The sequence below is a fragment of the Paramisgurnus dabryanus genome, chromosome 5 (genome assembly GCF_030506205.2).
Source record: "Paramisgurnus dabryanus chromosome 5, PD_genome_1.1, whole genome shotgun sequence".
NCBI lineage: Eukaryota > Metazoa > Chordata > Actinopteri > Cypriniformes > Cobitidae > Paramisgurnus > Paramisgurnus dabryanus.
This window is the reverse complement of record NC_133341.1, coordinates 7200069-7209980: the sequence shown is the minus strand read 5'-3', so window position 1 is coordinate 7209980 and position 9912 is coordinate 7200069. Positions and strand designations below refer to the sequence as shown.

At 34.4% G+C, this 9912-nt stretch overlaps 1 long non-coding RNA gene across 1 annotated transcript; it reads right to left on the bottom strand.

Moving 5' to 3' along the window:
• Positions 1-603: 603 nt before the first annotated feature.
• On the bottom strand, positions 604-5497 carry LOC135744752 (uncharacterized). Its single transcript, XR_010530837.2, has 4 exons — positions 5278-5497; positions 4114-4244; positions 3972-4031; positions 604-983 (listed from the first exon to the last, which is right to left on the bottom strand). It is a non-coding gene; the product is annotated as an uncharacterized lncRNA (long non-coding RNA).
• Between the last annotated feature and the right edge of the window lie 4415 nt (positions 5498-9912).

Sequence of the window (9912 nt, the reverse complement as noted above, 5' to 3'; positions counted from 1 at the left end):
CAATGAACATCAAATGACAACCCAAACTGATGTTAGACACGTTTTTCTCATGTACAAATCAACCAAACTATAATATAGCAAAGTAAACAAAAACAATACATTTTAAACAAAATCCAGTTTCAAAATACATAGAAAATAAAACATTTTATAATACATTCACCCTCAGTAAATAAAGAAAATAACAAATTTATACATCAGGGTTACATATATATATATATATATTTATATATATATATATATATATATATATATATATATAAAATATATTAGTATTATATCTCACAATCTAAAATGACAGATACCCAGTTAACATTACAATTAGATCAAGTAAAAAGTTGTACAAGTAAGGGATAATGTATTGGCAGCATGTCATCACAGAAAAAAGCCCCAACAGTTTCTTCAGGACAAATGTCACGAACACATTTAATCATTTGTAAATTTAATGTCGGATATGTAATTAATAGACATTGATATTTAATATTTGTGTAATATAAAACTGTACATGTCAAAATGATTTGCAGCATTGGAGTTTTTAGTTTTGAGCAGTAGTAGAATGTCAAGACTGGCCAATAAGAATCTAGCATTTTAGAGAACCGTGTAATAAGAAATGGTTAATGTAACACATAAGATCAACACAAAGTTGCACAAACAGTCAATATATGATCAACATGAGTTATGACCTTAGCATGACAAATAACTACCCAGACTTCTTATAGAAAGGGATTCAGTTCTTGGGAGTTTGTAAACAACAGTCTTCAAAAACACCCACACTGATGTGCACTGCTTGGTAAAATTAATGTTCAAAACATAAAAAAAGTTTAAAACATGTCAACATCACCAAGGAGGGTGTATTGCTGGAGTGACTGTCTGTCAAAAACAACGAAGGCTTGATGGCAGAGATCGCCATCTTCCAATCCAAGGACAAATGGGAATGGTTTTGTCACCTCAGCCTCTCAGAAGAATGCAACCATGTTGGTCCCAACCTGTTGAAAACAGACAAAACACTTGTTACCCCGGATTTCCACCGACTGCGGAGCGGCTGCAGATCAGCTCCGCTGCGTTACGTCTCTGCACTCTGCCGTCCGTCAATACCCACCAGTTCCGTTTTTGTTGCAGAGCGGCTGCGTGCTGAAGTGACGAGGACTCATGAGGTCTCGCAAATTCACGTGATGATCGCGCGATACCTAGTTCTGTCTCTGCTCATTATGCCGTTGAATTATGATGTTTTTACAAACCAGCCCAGATCACGAACACGAGATCTCGCGTAGATAGAGCAGTACATCAAATCCATCCAAAATTCAAAAAATAAGAAGGCTGCAAAAACATTTATATATGATCTATCTTTAATGTATTTATTTGAAACACCCCCTGGCTCTGTTCCTGCTTATTATTTGTTGTTTCAGTATTAATGACTTTATTTGTGTGTGTTTGTAATGTTTGTATTGCAAAGATTTAATTAAAAAAAACACGAGTTCTCGTGAATTCAGGTATGATCACGCGATAAAGTCATGGCTCCGCCCTGCGGAGCTGTCCGGCATCCGTCAAAAATAGAAGCTCTGCGTATTTGTGCCGGAGGGCTGCGGATGGCCGGAGCTTTGACGGATTCGGAGCGCAGTCAGTGGAAATACACACATTGACTTAAATGGAAACCGATTGACTCCGCCGCCGTTCCGCAACGGATCCGCAGCCGTTCCGCAGTCGGTGGAAATCCGGCGTAAAAGGCAGGCAAAGACTCTAAATGCATGATGCAGCATTATTATACAAAACCAAACAATTCATATTTCATACACACAAATGTAGTATCTAGTTTAATTGTAATGAAATGTATAAATTTCTGTTTTATATCAATAACCTTACAATATACTCTTTGTTCATGCCAATAACTCAGATTCACAGTAATTTCAGATTCTGCCACGTCACTTTACCTGGCAGTAAGCCCAATTTTTTAGATTTTGCAAAAACCTGCATACTTGCCCTTATTACTTACAGTTTTTTACGATTGCTTAAGCACAATTTTGAAAACAGGGCCCCGGTTGTCAAAACACTACACACAATTAACACAACCCTTTACCAAAGTAGCACAACATTTCAGATCATTTGCAAAATGGAACACTTTTGTCAAAACTATACACAACTTTATAAAAACAATATTTTGTTACCATAAGAAACACACACATTTCACAAGAATTCAATTTTTTTGGACCACACACTGCTGCTGCTAACCTAAAACACTTTTAGCAAGTCTAATTCTTATTGATTAGAGTACTACAAATGAAGTACAAAGACAAAGTGCAACTATAAATATAATTGATTTCTCTCCATACCCAAATCAGTCAACATGGAGAATCACAACAAACATGTCCCAGTTGTCATGCCACTACAGTAGTGTGCATAACACTGTTAGCTCAACAAACAACAGACAAATATAATATACTGTATCCAGTACAGGTTACAATTACAGTAAATAACAACAATAACAAACATAAAAAAATATCTGAAAATATTGTAAAGAAAATACTAAGGTCATCCCTGCTGGAAAAAACAGCATACCAGCAAATTGTGTTTTGGTGCTGACCACCAGCATTCCCATGCTGGTCCATGCTGGTTTGGTGCTGGTTTAGCTGGTGGTCATCAGCATACCAGCACCAGCATCCCATGCTGGTCATACCAGCAAGACCAGCATATAATGTGTTTTGGTGTTGGTATTATGGTGACCACCAGCTAAACCAGCACCAAACCAGCATGGACCAGCAAGGGAATGTTGCTGGTCTATGCTGTTTTTTTCAGCAGGGATACTATACATTCTCTCTTCGCCTAGCTGGATCTGGCCAGAGAATTTCATCAACATCACAAGCAATATCCTCATTAGCAAGACACAACGGGAAGAACCGTCTTGAATGTTGAATCCATCCTTGCACAGCTACGGTGTCAACTTGGTTACAGGCGTCCTCCATGGCCTGAATGAGGGGTACCTGAGCCTGGAGATCCTAAACCTTCCACCGCCATGCCGAGAAAAACTCTTCGATAGGGTTTTGAAACTGAGAGTATGGTGGAAGGTATAGTACTGTCAACTGTGGATGGTGTTGAAACCAGTTTTTGACCAAAGCAGAGGGGTGGAATGACACATTTTCCCAGATGACAGTGTATTGTATCTGGTGCATTTCATACTTGCTGTGACAATGTGGTGCAATTGGTCCAAAAATGAGAGAATGTGAGGTGTGTTCTAAGGGCCCATTTTGGCATGATGGAGGAGAACCGCATGCTGTGAAATACTTTCACGTTGCCCTGGGACATTGATTATAGCCCGGTGGCCAATGATAATTCTGCCTCTTCTTCTTGCTTTTGTGATTTTGAACCCTGTCTCATCAATACATATGAATTCATGCAGGACCTGCTGCATTTTTATAGTGCTAAAACCTGATTGGTGTGTGTACAATTTAGCAACAGTGTGTTTGTGCACCTGATGGCTGTGTTTAACAGATTGGCTCATAAGTGTGGTCATTTGACAGTCAGTGCTTTGGAATTGCAAGGAAGTGTCATCTGATATATTTCTGTGTCTAATGTATACAAGTGTGTTTAGTGTTTTGCAAATCACTGAGTGTAATGTTTTGCAAATAATGTGAAGCTGACAATGTGCTTACAGTTGTGCAAATCTAGCCTTGTGTTTTGCTCCTTGAGTGTTAGGTTTTGATAATTGTGGGAAAAAATTAATTATAGTGTGTAAGCAATCGTAAAAAACTGTAATATAGCCAACACTTTATTAGCATATATTATGTAATGAATACAGGGCTGGACATTAACGTTTGTCCCTAAAGTTAATGTTTGGGATGTGCGAGTGAAAGACAATTTTTCTTGTCCGAGTTTTAACTCTACTCGTACTTGTAAACATGTCTTCTTGCTAGTTCACAAACAAAATATTAAATGTTTTAGGTTGCTTGCAAAGCAAAATGTGCAATACTTCCATTACTTACATAGACTTAAGATTTTCTTCCCACTTTTGTAGACAGGAGTTGGAATATCATCATGGGGTTCTGTAGAGATAAATGTTTAGGTTAAATTAGTAACTTTATTGTCATAATACACAGCAAACAACTATTGTATTCCCAAGTGTACCTGGAGGTGATTTGTTGATGCTCCTGGTTCTTGGCTGGGAAGTGCAAGATTCTGTCTGGAAAATGCAATGCCCAAGTTTCAAATAGCTTTTCGGCATGGTCAGGAAATAACACAGAGAAGTCTGGTGAACTCTGAAAATGACAAATCATGCATTCATTTTCAATAAAACTTTAATGTAAATTTATGCGATAATGAATGCTATATGGGCTAGCTTGTCAGTGAACTACGGCGTGTAGTTAACGGTGCTTCACCTGTTTTCAGATGATGGCAATTTACTACTAATCACAGAACCGGCTTTACCGATTAGATAGGCTTGACAATTTTATACAATTAAAGAGATAGTTGTGCCAAAAATGATATTAAACCCATAAATTACTCACCTCCAAGCCGTCCAAGATGCATATCTCCATGCATATCTTTCAGACTAACACATTTTCAGTTATTTTAGAAAATGTTTTAGATCTTTCAGTTAATCAAATGTAAAGTTATGGGGTCCACTCTTTCAAGTCCAAAAATATTTGCATCCATCTTTCACAAAATAAATCCATATGGCTCCACGATAATAAACAAAGGCCTTCTGAGGGTAATCCGTGCAGTGTTGTTGTAGAAATGTAACAAAAATAACTAGCTTCTGCTAATGGCGCCATCTTGGTCATGTCCGCATTTAAGATGAGAGCTGTCCTGAATAGGAGAGGAGGAGTCTTGGATGGCAGTATTACCGGAAGCTAGTTAATTTTGTTTATAAAGTTTAAATATAGATATTTCTACAACAAAACGGCGCGGATTATCATCGTGGAGCCGTTTGGATTTCTTTTGTGAAGGATGGATGCACATTTTTTGGACGTGAAGGAGTGGACCCCGTAACTTTACATTTGATTAACTGAAAGATCTAAGACATTTTCTAAAATATCTCAAAATGTGTTCGTCAAAAAAATGATGGACATATGCATCTCGAATGGCTTGGGGGTGAGTAAATCATGAGTTTAATATAATTTTTGGGTGAACTATTCCTTTAATCGTGCAACCGTGACATACCACTTTTGAAAATGACATACTCACAGCAAAATAAGAAGGGATTCTTAATAAAGAAATGCTTTGATATGCCTCATTGTAATATCAACATATCACTTTAAATAATAAAAAACAAGTGCATTTTCATGTTACCTGTAAATAACTTTGTAAAAGCTGGTATCAGAACCTCAAAGTTACATTGTTTTAGCTTCTCCAGGAAAAAAATATCCATCTTTTATCCATCAGGGTCTGTGGAAAAGAGCCAAAACTGTGATTTAAGTGGGCATCATCAAAAACATTTGAAAAAGATAAAAATGTCTGTAACTTACACAGACCAAATGAGAGTTCACAATATGTGACCCTGTCTGTGAACTCAAGGTTAAAGTTTCATGATCTAAACATGATATTAAAAGCATCAGTTTGATTTCAACTTTTACAACAAACGATTATTTATTTAAAACGTACACTTTCTTCCTCATATTAACGTTATCTGTTTTAAACTGAATTTCTAAACCATAAGAATACGTTACATTGTAACGTTTCAAAAATTATTAAAACAAGCCATGTTTTAGACATATTTCATAAAACGTTTGATCAAACGAAATATTTAAATCATTTAAAAGCAAGCATAAACATCGTTTAGATTTACTGGGCATTACAGACTAGCCAACGGAAGCTAATAAAACTAGTTTAATAGCAGTTATGTCATGTGAACCATCATTACTTTTGCATTCAGAAATAGTTTAAATGATTAAAAACAATGATACAAACCTTTTCCTTCAAATAAATCAAAGATAAGTCGATGAAAAACCGTTCATGAATCCTGAGGTGAATAGTAAACTCCCGCTTTAGGTATCGTTTTATTTATTTATTTATTTATTTATTTTTATTAAAGAATTCAAATTACATAAGATCAAGGCAGACAAACAAAATAACACAACAATACAATACACAGTAAACATATATAAAGCCAGGGGGAGGTAAATGAGGAGTTATACAAAAATATTAAAAGATTCAAATATTGCATATGTTTTAATTGCTTTCTTATTACTTGAGAAAAAAATTGTCTTTACATACATTTTAATTTCTTTTTCAAGAACCAAAAATAAAGGTTTATCTTTACGGTATTTGCATTTATGAATATAAAACTTTGCATAAATTAAAATAAAGTGAATGATAAAATATTCTTTCCTTTTACTGGAGGGAATCTTCTTAATACCAAACAAAACATTTTCTAAGTATAGAGAAAAGGAGGGGTCGATATGTTCAATTATGAATCTAGATACATCTTTCCATAAGTTTCTTACATGAGAGCAGTGCCAAAAGAAATGAAATAAAGTTTCTTCTACTGTATTACAAAAATAACAGTTTAGATCAATATCCTTTTCGAATTTAATAAGAAATGTATTCACATGATAGTATCTGTGTAATATTTTAAATGTAATTTCCTTTACTTTATTCACTAATAAAAATTTGTTTGGTAAATTCCAAATGGTCTTCCATTCTAGACCTTCCACCAATCTATTCCAGTAAAATACACAATTTGGAATGGTGACAATGTCTTGCTGCAGCAGAGAACGAGTAATTCTATTGACATTAACAATATCAGGCTTAAAGAGAAGTTGTCCTATTGAATTGTCAAAAACATCAAAAAAAGGAAGGGGGCACATTGCTGTTTTGACAAATAGCTTTGAATAACATTAGCACTCCTGTAGGAATTGCGTCCATTACAATAGAATATTCCTTTGGTGTCACTGGAATTCTTTGAGTAGCAAGAAATTCAGAGTAAGTTAACAACATGCCCTCTTGATTGAATAACTGATTTACTTGCAGTATACCTGCTGAGAACCATTTCTCCAAAAACAAAGATTTATTTTTAAATAAAATATTGTAATTGTTCCAGATTAAATACCTATGTGGTGAAAAATTATGTTTGTATAGGAGGGACCAGGCCAGTAACATTTGTTTATGGAAGCAAGATAATTTCAGAGGTATCTTTTCAATCTTATAATTGCAAGCTAAGAGAAATCTAAGGCCACCTACTTCTGAGAAAACAAAGTTTGGTATAAAATTCCATAAAGAATCAGGGTTTAAGAAGAAATGTCTAATCCAATTTATTTTAAAAACATTATTTAGGGTAGAAAAATCAAGAAAGTTCAACCCACCTAATTCATAAGTGTTCATTATTATAGATTTCCTAATATAATGTGTCTTGTTTCTCCAAAGAAAATTAAACAAAGCAGTATCAATTGCTTTACATAGCTCCTTTGAAACATTAAGTGAAGTGGCAGAATAAATTAATCTAGACAGTCCTTCAGCTTTACTTAACAGGACTCTATACCTTTTAGGGATAAATCTCTTAATAGCCAGTGATTTAACTTTGCTTTAGTCTTTTTGAGAATGGGGTCAAAATTTATATTACATCTGGAATTTTGATCTTTTGAAATAACAATCCCCAAATATGTCACAGATTGTTTCACTGGAATATTAGCCACCAATTGTAAATTACAGTCTTTTATGGGTAATAATTCACATTTAGTTAGATTTAAACAAAGACCCGAGGCTTTAGAGAAGGCCTCTACTACATTAAGAGCAATTTGAACCTGATGATGATCTTTCAAAAAAAGTGCTGTATCGTCAGCTAATTGGGATATTGTTATATTTCTACCAGCAATAGATATACCTTTGATGGGACTTGACCTTATATAAATATTCATAATCTGAGTACATACCAAAAAAAGATAAGGGGAAATAGGACAGCCTTGTCGAATTCCACGTTTTAAATAAAATCTAGAGGAAGATCCATCTTTAAGTTTAATAGAGCTATTTGCATTCTTATACATTGTTTGTATAGCTTTACAGAAAAAGTTTCCAAAACCCCATTTTTCTAACGATTTAAAAATAAAGTTATGCTCTATTGTATCAAAGGCCTGATAGAAGTCCAGGAAAAGAATTAATCCATCATCAGTACTTAGATGAGAGTAATCCAATAAGTCTAACATTAGTCTTATATTATTTGAAATATGTCATTTCTTTAGAAAGCCAGATTGTGCCTCATCTATAAGAGGGTCTATAAATGTCTTTTTTTATTAGCAAAAATTAACGCAAGTATCTTATAATCATTATTTAATAAAGAAATTGGTCTCCAGTTGTCTAGTATCAATGTGTCTTTTTTTGGTTTTGGAATCAACGTTATTAATCCCTGAGTTAATGTAGGTGGGAGAATTTGGTTTTCTATAGCTTCTATATAAACCTCTTTAAGAAAGGGAGCAATAGAGTCAGAGAAGGTTTTATAAAATTCGTCCGTTAGGCCATCAACTCCCGGGGATTTATTAATTTTAATATGCGTGATAGCATTTAAAACCTCATCAGTAGTAATTGAACTATCACAGTGTTCCTTTTGTAAGGGGTCAATGGTCTTAATTTCAGAAATAGAATTCAGGAGCATAGAGGCAGAATGCTCACAGAATTTGGATGAGTATAAGTTTCTATAGAATTCAGTGCAAAATGCTGAAATTTTTCTCTGATCATCTGTAATGGCTCCGTCTATTTTAAGCTGCTGAATTACATTATTTCTGAAATTACATTTTTCTAAACCAAAAAAATATGCAGAATTTTGTTCTCCCTTTTCCAACCATCGCCTCCGTGACCTAATAAACGCTCCTTCTGCCTTATTCTGATATAAATTGTCTAGTTCCAGTTGTAGGGTGACCAATTCAGCTTGTTCATCTTCATCTAAACTTAACTTTGAAGAAATAACAGCTAATCTTGAAATAACATTGTCCTCATTAAGACGTCTTGCTTTTGCTATTAAACTTCCCTGTTTTCTTAAGTATTTGGCTCAAATACTCAAATGTAAAACATTCCCAGTTACTACAATATTTCTTTTCTGATAATGCCTTATTCCAATAACATAAAATAAGATTTTTAACATCTGTTTTAATATTTTCATACTGCAACAATGAACTGTTAAGTTTCCAGTATAGACTTTTACCCATAGCCTGTGAAGAAGTGCTAAAGTTAATAGAAATAAGAACCGCCTTATGGTCACTAAAAGGAGAAGGAAGTATATTGACAGAGACATCTAAGGATTGTATACTTGCTGACACTAACCAATAATCTATTCGAGATTGTCTACTGCCGGCTTTATTTCTCCAAGTGTATGTAAATAATCCTGGAAACTTTACTCTCCATATGTCAACCAAATTAAATCTTTCTATAAAACGTTTAAGGTTTGCATTTAAGGTATAGGATGGTCTTGACGGAAAACAGTCAATAAACCCGTCTAAAGCGATATTGAAATCACCTCCTATGATAAAAGTTAAATTTGGAAATTGTTTCAACCCATGTAGCATATGCTTTTCTAAAGTTTCAAACAAAATATCGTTTTCAGTTTTGGAGTTATAACCATAAACATTCACAATAAAGAATATAGAATTATTAACTTTAATAGTCTGACACACAAAGTGACCTGAACTGTCACGTTCCGTATGCAAAATCTCCCCGGAGAATCTGTTCTTTAAAGTGATAACCCCTGCAGAACGTTCCGATCTATGCGCACACCATATATCGTTACCCCATTGAGTCCTCCAAAAACATACATCATCTGCAATCGAATGAGATTCTTGAAAAAAACAAAAATCAGTTCTATGTTGTTTAGCAAATAAAAATAAAGCTTTACGTTTAACATGTTGCCTTAACCCCCTGGCATTTAGCGTAACTATAGATAACGACACAACGAAAGAAGTAAAAAATAACCAAAATGTAAACGAACTTACAACATAAGGT